Source organism: Triticum dicoccoides, chromosome 2A (genome assembly GCF_002162155.2).
Source record: "Triticum dicoccoides isolate Atlit2015 ecotype Zavitan chromosome 2A, WEW_v2.0, whole genome shotgun sequence".
Lineage (NCBI taxonomy): Eukaryota > Viridiplantae > Streptophyta > Magnoliopsida > Poales > Poaceae > Triticum > Triticum dicoccoides.
In genome coordinates, this window is record NC_041382.1 from 204,363,449 (window position 1) to 204,376,277 (window position 12,829).

The following is a 12,829-nucleotide window of genomic DNA, read 5'->3' on the forward strand; positions in this document are numbered from 1 at the left end:
CTGATCTCGTGGTAGATCTACTCTTGTAATACCCATATCATCAATATCAATCAAGCAGGACGTAGGGTTTTAGCTCCATCAAGAGGGCCCAAACCTGGGTAAAACTTCGTGTCCCCTGCCTCCTGTTACCATCCGGCCTAGACGCACAGTTCGGGACCCCCTACCTGAGATCCGCCGGTTTTGACACCGACATTGGTGCTTTCATTGAGAGTTCCGCCGTGTCGTTGCCACAAGGAAGGATGTCTCGTCCCATCTTTAAAGACGGCACTATCGCTGAGGGAGCTCTGGCTATCGGCCAAACTCTCCGGCTAGGTGGTTTTCTTATGACCGCCTGTTCGGCCGTTGCGCCGACAATGACTTATCGGGTCATCGAAAGCAATCTTCACATCAACTTGGAACTCGCCGAATAGTTAGATCCAATGGAGCTCTCTTCCCTGAACGAGCTCTTGGATCGTATCGCCACCCTGGGAGTCGCTACAGACTACGATCAGATTGGGCCTAAACCCGATCTAAGAGAAATTAACTCTCCCCAGGTCACCCACCACGTTGCAGTGGTGGAAGAACAATGCGGCAAAACTCCATCTATCTTAAGGAATAGCTACATCCGGATTCCTGATCCCCCCAAACCGGATACCCACAGAGGGGAGGACGTCACTCAAAGCCTGAACCCAGAATTAGGTTGCAGGCTAGATTTACCAGAAAATGTTCAAGAATCCAAGCTTTCGAGTTCGGAAACTCCTTGGCCACTGAGCCTCAGATCGGGTTAGGATTCGGATTCAATACCACCCACCCACCCAAACATACGCGATCTATCCCAAATTAGGCAAGAGCCCGAAGAAACAGTACACCATTACTGGGCCAGATTCCTCCTGATCAAGAACAGGATAAAGGACTGCTGCGAGGAAGACGCAATTTCATTCTTTTGCAATAATTGCACGGACAAGGGAATCCTCAACGCCATAAGTCGTCGTGAAATTACACGCTTTGCCGACTTGGTGTCCATAGTGCGAAAGTACAGTGCGATGGAAAGCGCCTGGAAAACCGAAATAAAATTTTGGGATAATCCGGCCCTGAATACAAACCCAGTCCGAAATAAAAGGGTGCATTATCACAATACATCTGGGTTAACTACCAAAAAGCAAAAGCCCTCTACGGGGCAAGGAACCGTACTGGAGGGATGGCTCAACGGACCCTGCAAAATTCATAGTACAACGGATGCGATACCAACGCACAGCCTTAGAGCATGCTGGATACTTCGGCAGGTGGCCAAAAGTGGTGAGGATCTACTCCTCCCAAAAACCAAAGAGCACCACCCCGAGGATAACAGTACGGTCTTAACAGTCTTCGAGACCTTTGCGTCAAATAAAAGACGGAAGCGAACACTCCGCAACACGTCTGAAATCTGCCACATAGCAGAAACAAATCCTTGGAGCGACACGGCTATTACCTTCAATGCCAGTGACGAACCTAAATTCCGAACAGCCCGAGTACCAGCCGCACTAGTCCTCAGTCCAATCGTGGATGGCTTTTGACTCACCAAGGTATTCATGGACGGCGGCAGCGGATTAAACCACATCTACGAGGAAACTCTTCAAAAGATGGAAATAGACTGGAGCCGCATTAAGCAAAGCAGCACAACCTTTAGAGGAATCATCCCTAGTTGGGAAGCACGCTGCGCCGGAAAAATCACACTAGACGTGGTATTCGGCACGCCGGATAATTACAGGTCCGAAGAAATTACATTCCAAGTGGTCCCGTTCAGCAGCGGATACCACGCTCTATTAGGGCGGGATGCGTTCACAATCTTCCAAGCCATACCCCATTACGGGTACATGAAGCTCAAAATGCTCGGGCCCAACGGAATCATCACTCTTGTTAGTCATCCGGACATAGCACTCCGCGCCAAAAATAAGACAGCTGCACTGGCCCTTGAGGCACTATCCGAAGCCCTAGCGGCCGAAGAACTAACTACGCTGCGCTCCACGGTAAACAAGGACGACGTGATACTCGATAAAAGATCCAAGTCCACCTCCTTTAAGCCGGCGGACGAAATAGTCAAATTCCAAGTCCATCCAACGGACCCTACAAAAACAGCTTCCATTGGGGCACAATTAAACCCTGATGTTGACGCCGCACTGCGAGAGTTCCTACACGAGAACTGGGATATTTTTGCCTGGCACCCTTCAGACATGCCAGGAATCCCACGCAGGCTGGCTGAACACAGCCTAAATATCACAAAAGGGTTCAAGCCAGTCAAGCAGGCTCTTCGATGTTTCTCTGAGCCTAAAAGACAAGCCATGGGAGAGGAACTAGCCAAGCTATTGGAGGCCGGATGCATCAGAGACATAAAACATCCGGACTGGCTAGCAAACTTGGTGATGGTACCAAAGAAGGACAAATCCTGGCGCTTGTGCATCTATTCTAAGGAGCTTAACAAGGCCTGCCCAAAGGATCCCTTCCCCTGTCCCCCGCATCGATCAAATCATCGATGCTACCGCAGGACACGATTCATTGTGTTTCCTCGACGCATACTCCGGCTACCACCAAATCAAAATGGCAGAGCCAGACCAAGCTGCAATGGCATTCATCACACCATACGGCCCATTCTGCTTCAACACAATGCCCTTCGGGCTAAAAAACGCTGGTGCAACATATCAGCGCATGATTCAGACATGCCTGGCAAACCAGATCGGCAAAACAGTGGAGGCATACGTGGATGACGTGGTCATTAAAACCAAGCATGTCAAAACTTTAGTAGACGACTTGAGGCTCACATTCAACAACCTCCGAACATATGACATCAAGCTCAATCCGGAAAAATTCTTCTTCGGCGTACCAGCAGGAAAGCTCCTGGGATTCATTGTCTCCAGTAGAGGTATTGAAGCTAATCCGGCCAAAATCCGAGCGTTGCCACAGTTGGATACCCCAACAGACCTCAAACAAATACAAAAACTAAATGGATGCGTGGCGGCTCTAAGCCGCTTTATCTCCCGCTTGGGAGAAAAGGCATTACCCCTTTATCACCTCCTCCGGCGTACCGAACATTTCGAGTGGACGGACGCCGCCACGGCCGGACTGAACGAAATAAAAGCCATGTTGGCAACAAACCCAGTCCTGGCCGCACCAAACATTGGCGAACCAATGCTATTATACATTGCGGCAACTCATCAAGTGGTAAGCGTAGTGCTTGTCGTCGAGCGAGAAGTGGACGGACACAAATTTCCCATTCAAATGCCGGTTTACTACGTGTCCACTGTCCTTACTCCATGCAAATTGCGGTACCCGCATTATCAAAAGATAGCGTATGCGGTATTTATGGCATCCAGGAAGCTGCGACACTACTTTCAAGAGTGTTCGATAACGGTAGCCTCGGAAGTACCACTTAACGATATTATAAACAACCGCGACGCGACGGGTCGGATTGCCAAATGGGTCATTGAGCTCCTCCCGTTCGACATAACTTACAAGCCACGGCGAGCTATTAAATCACAAGTTTTGGCTGACTTCGTCGCCGAATGGACGGAAGCCGAACTCCCTAAAGAGTACGGCACATATTCAAACTGGATCATGCACTTCGACGGCTCCAAAATGTTGGCTGGTCTGGGGGCCGGCGTCGTTTTGACGTCCCCAATAGGAGACACAGTTCAATACGTACTGCAGATAATGTATACAGACTCCAACAATGCAGCCGAATATGAGGCCCTTCTACATGGTCTCTGGATGGCAGTATCCATGGGCATTCAACGCCTAGAGGTGTGCGGGGATTCAAACCTTGCAATATCCCAAATAAATGGAGACTTTGATGCCAAGGATCCAAAAATGGCCGCTTATCGCAATGCCATCCTAAAAATGTCAGCCCGGTTCGAGGGGCTCGAATTTCACCATGTGGCTCGGGAAAACAATCAGGCGGCAGATATCCTCGCCCGCATTGGTGCAAAACGCGACACGGTCCCTCCCAACATTTTTCTGGAAAGGCTTTTCAAGCCATCCGTAGCATGGGAAGGGGACACCGGTAACAACAGTCCGGACCCGGCCAAAATACCCGATACCGAACTCTCTGACACAATCGGAGGCTCCGCCACCGAAATAACACAATCAGCCCACGAAATAATGGCTATTATTGCCCCGTGGACAGAACCATTCCTGGACTACTTAACTAGACAGGAACTCCCGGAGGACCAAAATGAGGCACGCTGCATAGTGCTGCCTACTTAACTAGACAGGAACTCCCGAAGGACCAAAATGAGGCACGCTGCATAGTGCGGCGATCAAAGGCCTACAGGGTCCACGAGGGAGAATTGTACAAGCAAAGCGCTACCGGAGTCCTTCAATGGTGCATCTCCGAAGAGGAAGGACAGAACCTTTTGGCAAAAATTCATGCTGGACTCGGCGGTCATCATGCCATAGCCTGGGCTCTTGTGAGCAAGGCCCTCCGTACAAGATTCTATTGGCCAACGGCCCGGGCAGACGCACAGGACTTAGTCCAGCGTTGTGCCGGTTGCCAGCTCTTTGCAAATCAAAGCCATATGCCACCCACCGCCCTCCGAACAATCCCCATTACATGGCCCTTTGCGGTCTGGGGGCTTGACATGGTTGGACCCCTTAAAGGTGGAACCCACAAGAAAAAATACTTATTGGTCATGGTGGATAAATTCACCAAATGGATAGAGGCCAAAACGGTTAAAACAGCCGAATCCAGACCGGTGATAGATTTCATATTCGGGGTTGTACATCACTATGGTGTCCCCCACAACATCATCACTGATAACGGCATGAACTTCACGGCTGACGAGGTAAAACTCTGGTGCAACAAAATGGGCATCAAGCTCGATTATGCTTCAGTCTAACATCCACAAACCAATGGTCAAGCCGAACGAGCAAATGGTCTTATAATGAGCGGCATTAAACCCAGACTAGTGCGCTCCTTAACAGAGTCTGACACACACTGGGTAGAGGAGCTCGACTCCGTACTCTGGGGGCTGCGGACCACGCCAAATCATAGTACCGGATACACACCATTTTTTTATGGTGTACGGCGCAGAGGCAGTCCTGCCCTGTGATATAATCCATGACTCACCTCGAGTGCGCATGTACGAAGAAAGAGAAGCCGAGCTCGATCGACAGGACAGTCTGGACACCTTGGAGGAAGAGCGCGATGTATCCAAAGCCCGTTCCGCATTTTACCAGCAATAGGCCCACAGATACCAAATCAGTGAAGTACAAGCCAAAACTTATAACGTTGGCGAACTAGTTCTCCGGCTGCCGGATAAGAAAAAGTACAAGCTAGAGCCCAAGTGGGAAGGTCCCTTTGTCATCGACCAAGTTCTGACCGGCGGAGCGTACCGACTGTGGGATGCATCTACTAGTCGACTCGAGCCGAACCCATGGAACGCAGCCAGGCTCCGAAGATTCTACGCCTAGCACTGGACTTTATGTTAGTCCCTTCCCTTTGTCCATTTTCCGCATATGCGTCGTCTGTCTTGTTTCCCTTTCTCTCTTTTATTCCTCTAGGTCTTCAAGGGTCACCCTGTGCCTCACTTGTACACTACAGAGGTGCTAGCTGCACTATCTACACATGGGGGCTTCTTTCACAGAAGCTTAAATTATTTACATGGGCATCACGCCCAACACATGCGTTATACTTCCGCATGTACCTTTTTTCACCATTATATGCATCGATATGACTTAAGTTTTGGCCAAGCTGGGTTGCCTGGCTCTTGTATTTATGCCCTACGTTCCCGTTAATTCGGCTAGGGCATAAGGGGAGCACCTCTGCGATTGTTAGCGCCGGGTCAGCCGGACATGTACCTCAGACTGGGTGAAGCCGAAAGCTAGCGTTCTTAAGAGTATATTCGGTCGGTGAACAAAAGATGACTTTTATTTATTAACCATATCTGTCCCCAGACGTTTTTACTGTGCTTCTTGTCGCAGTCCGGACATGCACTTTAGGGCATGCCTACCCAGGGAAAGGAACCCATAACGGAACTATTCTCTATGGAAGATGTTTCTTACTACCCATGTAATATAACATAACTAGTTGGGCACTTGTCTGATAAAGCACTAATGACCCCTACGCCTAGTCTCCACGCGTGCCCCGGTTCTTATATAACCGAGAGGGTATTCGGATACACTCCGGACTGTCCGGTCCTGAGGTTGAAGCGAAAAGGCCCGCCACGACAAACGATCTACAATCCGGCTAGAAGGCATCATATATGTCACTTTACAATTACATAGTCAACTTGACTGGTTGAATTCCTCTTTAATGCCATCCAATAGGCTGTCTAGTCTACAGTCCTATTGGGAATACTTTGCAGCCAATTCTACTTGGCCGTACACTAAATTTACAGGGATCTCCTTGCCATCAGGCCCCATAGGTCCGACTTCGGCCATGTGGTTCGGGTCAGCCTTCATGTATCGTGTCTTCACCATCGCCCAAGCTTCCCTAGCGCCCTGACGTCAGGCCGATATCTTCCATAATCGGAAGCGCTGCCGTGCTCCCTTCAGCTTTTCTGCAAGCTCTCCAAGGCCTTCGGGTAGGGATACGGATGGCCACAAGGCCTGGGCAACGCCTTGCATCACCTGCAGAACTCGTTCGTGCCACTGTGTGAGCTTGGGAAGAAGATCACCCGTCGAACTAGGCATCTCCTTGGCAGGACGACCTGTTAACATACCTACAGACATAACTCCGTCAGTCAGCTTCCCTGCCGAAATCTTTTTAAGTTCGTTCAAGCACTTACTAAATATGTCGCGCCGAAGCCGCCGATTCTCCTTAACAGAGTCCGATAGTTGGGCACGAACATCTTTCAGTTCCACGCCCAGCTTGGTGTTGGCATCTTGGAGATCATTCTTCTCCTGCCTCACCCTTGTAAGCACGTTCTCACCAGCCTTCAGCTGGCGTTTGAGCTGTTGCTTATCCAGATTCACTCCAGCGTCATCTGCAATTTTTTTGTCAGATTTGCATATAAAGACACACTCTAATATGATACTTATCATTTGACGGATATGTTACCAACGGGGGTCTCTTTGGGCTCCCCTGCGGCGGACAGTGCGGCCTGAAGTTGGGCTTTGCACTCTTCCAGCTCCTGGGACAGTTGAGTATTCTTTTCTATAAGAACCTACATAACAAATTATCCTTAAATCAGTTATCCTAACTGTTTCAAGTCTCAGGGGCTACTGATATATAATCATCAAATTTTCTCACCATATGTCTTTTACATACTGCTCCGTGGCTCTGGCTAGACCATCTTGAGCGGCACGGAGGTGCGCGTCTCCCGACTTGAAGGCATCCAATGCCTCTGGGGAGAAACAAGTGTCACGAAGAACAGTCCGGCGACGCCTGTGGTTCATGGCACTTTCCACCTCGGAATGGGTGGCGGACAGTCTATCTGTATCCTCTGTCGGAGGAGCACCCGGCGCACGCCTTGTACTCGTTCCCACCTTTGAGTCTGGCCTTGGAGCCCGGCTTGTGGAGGCGCGATTGGTAGCCTCTCCGGGAATAGTCCGGTGAGCGCTCTTTTTCCTGAAAAGAAGGCATGGGCGTTAGTATGCCTCTGAAAATTATGTCTTGTAATAAAAACAGCGCGCCATATCGCTGCGCCGGTGCGTCAATCTGGACTGCGGATCTTTTCAGCCTGCCTGGCCTAGCGGCCCCTTGTTGGCTAGTTGCCACGGGCTCGGCCTTCTGCCCTGAGGACTTCCCCTGCAAAACACGACTGTTATACGGCAATAAAAAGAGCACAAGGACGCATCCCTTTTTAAGTGCTGGGATTTCGGTCTTAGTCACCTGTGAGGCTGGAAATAGCCCAGGGTAATCGGCCGTAATGGCCACCAAGGTATTGTCATTACTCCCTTGGTAAAATACCCCGTCGATCAGCTCCACGGATATGTCCGGATCCTCCTGGGAGGCCGGGTCAAGGGACCGTCCAGGGTCCTTGGGCTGTGGGGGAGGGCTGTTTATCTCCTTTACTGCCTGGCGCAGCTCCTGTGATGAAATCGCTAGAATGAATACTTAAACTACGGGAATACAAAACGGATGGGCGAGAAAAATCTCCGCTTACCTAGCTTGGAGGATTGTACATGGAGAATCCGCCCTGCGGGTTGACACAGAGGAATTCCTCCTCTTCTCCCTTGTACAAAGTGGACAAGATCTTTATTAGATCGGCAGCTGATCCCGGCCCTTTGCGGCCGTGGCGGGTGGCGTCATCCTCCCTGTTGAAATCCCACATGGGGTGGCCTCTATACTGGAGCGGCTGCACCCCCCGCATAATGCATATACCCATGACCTTGATCATGGTCAATCCGGATCGAGCTAAAGAGCTTATCCGACTCATCAGATAAAGAATGTCCCGGTCGTCTTCCTCCAGGGGGCTCCGTGGACACCATCTCTGACGCTTCTTCAATGGGGCGTTGTCAAACTCTGGAAGGCCGATCCGAATAGGGTCCGGAAGGGGGACATCTTCTATATAAAACCATTCTGAAGGCCAGTCTTTGGACGTCTTCTTTGGGGTCCCGGATAGGTATCCGGTCCCGACGATACGCCACACTTCGGCTCCGCCCACTTGATATATTGATCCCTTCTTAGAACGGGGCACCAGACAGAACAGCTTCTTCCACAGAGCGAAATGAGCCTCACAGCCCAAAAATAACTCGGAAAGGGCTATGAATCCCGCGATATGCAGCAGAGAAGCAGGCGTGAGGTTGTGCGGCTGGAGGCCATAGAACTCCAGAAGCCCTCGGAGAAACGAATGGATTGGGAATCCGAGCCCTCTTACCAGATAAAGGACAAGGCACACCCGCTCTCCCTTGGAGGGATTGGGATGGCTCTCCGCTTGCTCTCCGCCATTATAGGTGGCAATCTCGGCTCGAACTGGGACCAGGTATGATGGGGGAAGAAATCCCTTGGACTGAAGCTTCACCAATTTGCTATGCGGGATGGAACATCTCTCCCAATCTCCAGGCTTGGAGCTAGGGGTGCGAGAGGAGGAGCTGCATCGACCGGCCATGGTGGAATGGATCTCTGTCGGGTATGCTCTGATGAAGACTCGGCAAGGGAGGATGATGTGATTTGGATCTGAATCCTCGTCTTTTTAAATAGGCGGCCCATTTGTATAGCTAGGGGGTAAATGTGAAAACACCCTGGCTCTTCACATTCGCTCAACACGTGGAAAGTGGCCATTATTGGGCATGGAAGCCAAGAAATACAAACCATCACGAGGAACCGGACATTATTTCGACAGGTACACAGAATTTGGAGAAGGAACCCGCCTTGCAATGCCGAAGACAACTGCGCGCCGGACTCGTCGTCATTGAAGCCTGGTTCAGGGGCTACTGTGGGAGTCCTGGATTAGGGGGTCTCCGGACAGCCGGACTATCTCCATTGGCCGGACTGTTAGACTATGAAGATACAAGATTGAAGACTTCGTCTCATGTCCGGATGGGACTCTACTTGGCGTGGAAGGCAAGCTAGGCAATACGTATATGGATATCTCCTCCTTTGTAACCGACCTTGTGTAACCCTAACCCTCTCCCGTGTCTATATAAACCGGAGGGTTTTAGTCTGTAGGACAACAATCACAACATACAATCATACCGTAGGCTAGCTTCTAGGGTTTAGCCTCTCTGATCTTGTGGTAGATCTACTCTTGTACTACCCATATAATCAATATTAATCAACCAGGACGTAGGGTTTTACCTCCATCAAGAGGGCCCGAACATGGGTAAAACTTCGTGTCCCCTACCTCCTGTTACCATCCGGCCTAGACGCACAGTTCGGGACCCCCTACCTGAGATCCGCCGGTTTTGACACCAACACTAACCATAGCATGAAATATGTGGATCCAAATCAGCCCCTTATGAAGCAACTCATAAACTAGGGTTTAAGCTTCTGTCACTCTAGCAACCCATCATCTACTTATTACTTCCGAATGCCTCCCTCTAGGCCCAAACAATGGTGAAGTGTCATGTAGTCGACGTTCACATGACACCACTAGAGGGATGACAACATAGATCTCATCAAAATATAGAACGAATACCAAATTCACATGACTACTTATAGCAAGACTTCTCCCATGTCCTCAGGAACAAACGTAACTACTCACAAAGCATATTCATGTTCATAATAAGAGGGGTATTAATATGCATAATGGATCTGAACATATGATCTTCCACCAAGTAAACCAACTAGCATCAACTACAAGGAGTAATCAACACTACTAGCAACCCACAGGTACCAATCTGGGGTTTGGATACAAAGATTGGATACAAGAGATGAACTAGGATTTGAGATGAGATGGTGCTGGTGAAGATGTTGATGGATATTGACCCCCTCCCTATGAGAGGATCGTTGGTGATGATGATGGTGATGATTTCCCCTTCCCGGAGGGAAGTTTCCCTGGAAGAACAGCTCCGTTGGAGCCCTAGATTGGTTCTGCCAAGGTTCCGCCTCGTGGCGGCGCAGTTTCGTCCCGTGAGCCTGCTTATGATTTTTTTCCTCAACGAAAGACTCTATATAGCCAAAGATGGGCATGAGAGGGCCTCCAGGGGGCCCACAAGGCAGGGGCGCACCCCCACCCTTGTAGACGGTGGGTGGCCCCCCTCTGGTACTTCTTTCGCCCAATAGTTTTTATATATTCTGAAAATAATTCCCATGGAGTTTCAGGACTTTTGGAGATTTGCGGAATAGGTCTCTAATATTTGCCTCCTTTTCCAGCCTAGAATTCCAGCTGCCGGCATTCCCCCTCTTCATGTAAACCTTGTAAAATAAGAGAGAATAGGCATAAGTATTGTAACATAATGTGTAATAGCAGCCCATAATACAATAAATATAGATATAAAAGCATGATGCAAAATGGACGTATATGTGGACACTTCTGTGATGATAATTTTGGTAATGTCATGGAACACTTCTACGACACCACAGGTATGACTATCTTGATTCTGTCATAAAATCGTCATGGATGTATATGCATGACAAAAAACGTGACCTACTACGACAAACGCGTATCATCACGGAAGTGTATTTTTTGTAGTGTTCTCTCCTTCCTCTTCCATTTCCCCCTCTGGCAAATATGGAAGGGGGGAGGCCGAATTGGGGAGGACCCCAAGTAGGATTCCTCCAACTTGGGGCGCACCCTTGCTGCTCCCATCCCCCTCCCACCTATATATATGTGGGGAGAGGGGGCACCTAGAACACACAAAGTCAATTGTAGCCGTGTGCGGCGCCCCCTCCATAGTTTACACCCCCGGTCATATTCTCATGATGCTTAGGCGAAGCCCTGCGTGGATCACTTCACCATCATCATCACCATGCCGTCGTGTTGACGGAACTCATCTACTTCCTCGACACCTTGCTGGATCAAGAAGGCGAGGGACGACATCGCGCTGAACGTATGTAGAACTCAGAGGTGACGTACGTTTGGTGCTTGATAACCCACAAGTATAGGGGATCAATTGTAGCCTATTTTGATAAGTAAGAGTGTCGAACCCAATGAGGAGCTAAAGGTATAACAAATATTCCCTCAAGTTCTATCGACCACCGATAAAATCTACGCACACTTAACGTTAGCTTTACCTAGAACAAGTATGAAACTAGAAGTACTTTGTAGGTGTTGTAGGATAGGTTTACAAGAAAATAAAGAGCATGTAAACAAAAGCTAGGGGCTGTTTAGATAAAGAAATAACTAAGTTGGTTTTATTAGAGAGGTTTTTGTCACGAGAAATTTATTTGTCCCTAGGAAATCAATAACTAGACCGGTAATCATTATTGTAATTTTATATGAGGGAGAGGCATAAGCTAACATACTTTCTCTCCTTGGATCATATGCACTTATGATTGGAACTCTAGCAAGCATCTGCAACTACTAAAGATCATTAAGGTAAAACCCAACCATAGCATTAAGGTATCAAGTCCTCTTTATTCCCATATGCCATAACTCACTTATCCGTGTTTGTGTTTCTATCACTCACACAACACAGACAATAAGCATACCATGAACATATTGCAAACCCTACAACGGGGATTCCTCACGCTTGCGCGACACAGAGAGCACCATAGGATAGCACCGTTAATAAAACATGCAACTGAAATCAATCACGGTCATCAATTAACCCATAGGACAAAACTGATCTACTCAAACATCATAGGATAGCCATACATCATTGGGAAATAATATATAGCGTTAAGCACCATGTTCAAGTAGATATTACAACGGGGATAAGAGGTGTGACACCACTTCATAGATGGGGGAGAGTTGGTGATGACGGCGGTCAAGTTGTTGGTGTAGATTGTTGTCACGATGATGGCCCCGGCGGCGTTCCGGCGCCACCGGGAGAGAGGGGGAGAGATCCCCCTTCTTCTTCTTCTTCTTCTTCCTTGACCTTCCCCCTAGATGGGAGAAGGGTTTCCACTATGGTCCCTGGAAGAGGTTTTAAACTGCTGCATAGAGGGGGCGAGAGCCGCTCCGAGATTGGATATCTCTCTCTCTCTCTCTCTCTCTCTCTCTCTATTTGTTTCCTTGTGTTTCTGCGCTCCCAGATTCTGGCTTTTCACTATTTCTTAAATTCCCGGAGATCCGTAGCTCCGATTGGGCTGAAATTTTAACACATTTTTTATCCAGATATTAGCTTTCTTGCACCAGAAGAAGGGTGCCAACCGCCTTACAGAGTGGCCACAAGGACCTGGGGTGTGCCCTCCGTCCTTGTGGGCCCCTCGGGCATTGTCTCGCGTTGAATCTTTTTCCCAAAAATCACATATATTCCAAAAGAAATCTCCGTAAGTTTTTATCCCGTTTGGACTCCGTTTGATATGGATTTTCTGTGAAACAAAAAACAT